Here is a 2,881-nt window from a genome sequence, read left to right as displayed (position 1 = left end):
ATGACCTCACCGCGGGCCTCTTTCAAGAGAGTGTACTAGACCCTCAAAGGCTCAACCAATAAAATGTAACTTTGTTCACTTTAAACAATATGTAATATCTTTGTGGCTAAATAAACGCTTTGAATCTGAATCTGAATCTGACTCTGACTCTCCCGGTCTTGTTCTTGTAGTGAATCCGTGGCTTTTCTCTCCGATTTACCGGGAAAACACAGACCAGAATGACACACAGCTGGTGTAAACATGATTGCACCAGCTGTATGTCACTCTGGTCTGTTCAGAATGTGCAAATTAATATCTCTTCTGCCTTTATATGTGAGCAGCTATATATAAGGTTGTCAGACGTCGAATATCGCAGTCCCTCGACCTACAGGTTCCGTAACTTGTCATATCTACCTGTGTTCGTCATATCTACAGGTTCCTTATATCTATAGGTTCGTTCATATCTATGGGTTCATAACTCGTCATATCTACAGGTTCCATAACTCATCATATCTACAGGTTCCTTATATCTATAGGCTCGTTCATATTTACAGGTTTCTCATATCTATAGGCTCGTTCATATCTACAGGTTCCTCATATCTATAGGTTCGTTCATATCTACAGGTTCCAAAACTCGTCATATCTACAGGTTCCATAACTCGTCATATCTACCTGTGTTCGTTCATATTTACAGGTTCATAACTCGTCTACCTGTGCACTGCGAATAAACGGGGTTATGAGTCACCCAAAAGAGTCACAAAGGGCTTCGAACTCGCGAACACCAGATCAGCGTTCGAGACCTATAATCCACTGAACCATTAAGCTCCATAAACTGCTTTGGGTAACTTTATCCGGATAATTGTTCTTACCGGCTAAACTTTTCATTTTCTTGCTCACACATTCTCTCGAAAACAGCATGAGTTCCAAAGATCTTTTTCTCGGTTATTTTCACTGTGTAGGAAGGTTGTTGAGCTCCAGATCAGGAAGTAATTTTCTTTGATTCTATTATTATTTCTTTAAGACCGAAGACATACACAGTATAAATTAAGTTGTTATGGCTTATTCACACAGAAGAAAAAGAGTTGATTTCTCACGAAGAAAGAAAGGAAAAAGTTGAGGATAAACCAGAAAGTAAAGTTTTCCGTTTTTGTCCTATTCTCTTCTTACAGTATTTCTCTAAAAGAATTAGGTCTTTTATAGAAAAGTAATGACCGCTTAAGTATGTTAGCTTGTATTGGACATAAAAGGATGTTGCTAATATAAATCATGGTGATAATTATCATAATAGTCATAATAATCGTCGTAAAAATGATAATGATCATCATGAACATCATCATTATCATCCTCATCATCATAATAATAGTGATAATGTATAGCTGCTATTACTGCTAATGACAACAATCATAATTGTAATTATAATCATGATAGAAATAGAATAGTAATGAAAAAACAATAACAGCAACAGTAATAACAACAAAGATAACAAGGATGGTGATAATTATAATAGTAACAATAGCAATTATTATCATCATTATCATTATTATTATACGAATAACAGTAACAGTGATAATGATGGTACAAGTAATAACAATAACAACGATAATGACAGAAAAAAAGAAAGAAGAATTAGAGAAAGACAGAGCGGAGGCGAGCAATGCTTAAGCGAAACCACAAGCAGTCCCTCGAGTTCCCCCCCACCCCCCCTCTCCTGCCCCCTCCCCCCTCTTGAGCTGATATTGCATCAATCATTGGCGAGAGATTGCAAAAAATTCTCGCGTATCTCTGCGAACTCGCGTGGGAGAGGGACGAGGTGGGTTTTTTAAATAGATAAACGCCTTTATGACCTAATAGATCAGGGGGTTGTGGAGCGAGGCGGGGGTGGGGGTGGGGGAGGGAGAGGGGGGGAAGCTGGTGCTCCGCGATTTTGTGTTGAACTCGGGACGTAGAGGCAACGGACACGGCAAACATTAACATAGAAGTGTATATATATATATATATATATATATATATATATATATATATATATATATATATATATATATATATATGTGTGTGTGTGTGTGTGTGTGTGTGTGTGTGTGTGTGTGTGTGTGTGTGTGAGTGTGGTGCGTGTGTGTGTGTGTGTGTGTGTGTGTGTGTGTAGTGTGTGTGTGTGTGTGTGAGTGTGAGTGTGTGGTGTGTGTGTGTGTGTGTGTATACATACATACATACACACATATATATATATATATATATATATATATATATATATATATATATATATATATATACATATACATATATATGTGTGTGCGTGTCCGTGTGTTTTTGTGTGTGTGTGTGTGTGTAGTGTGTGTGTGTGTGTGAGTGTGAGTGTGTGGTGTGTGTGTGTATACATACATACATACATACATATATATATATATATATATATATATATATATATATATATATATATATATATATATATATACACACACACATACATATCTGTGTGTGTGCGTGTCCGTGTGCGCGCGTGTGTGTGTGTGCAGTAATTTTCTAAAAAACAAATCTTGGCTTGGTCATCAATCTCAACATTGTTGATTAAATGCCGTTCGACGAATACTGGAAAATTTAGATTAATATTATCAAAACGACAAAGTAAAAATATGAAAATAATGAGGAAATTGAAGAGGAAATATCAAGAAATGGTAGAAAAGAATTTGAAAAAAAACGTAAAATAATTAATACGTAGAAGTGAGATGCAAATATAACGATGACTGAAACCTCCAGAGAAAGAGAGAAAGAGAGAGAGAGGGAGAGAGAGAGAGAGAGAGAGAGAGAGAGAGAGAGAGAGAGAGAGAGAGAGAGAGAGAGAGAAAGAAACAGAGAGAGAGAGATAAACATATGAAGCTACTGCATAAGAAAAGGAAATGAATAA

This window comes from Penaeus vannamei, chromosome 39, assembly GCF_042767895.1.
Source record: "Penaeus vannamei isolate JL-2024 chromosome 39, ASM4276789v1, whole genome shotgun sequence".
NCBI lineage: Eukaryota > Metazoa > Arthropoda > Malacostraca > Decapoda > Penaeidae > Penaeus > Penaeus vannamei.
The sequence above is the reverse complement of the archived record's forward strand: the minus strand, read 5'-3'. Positions refer to the sequence as shown.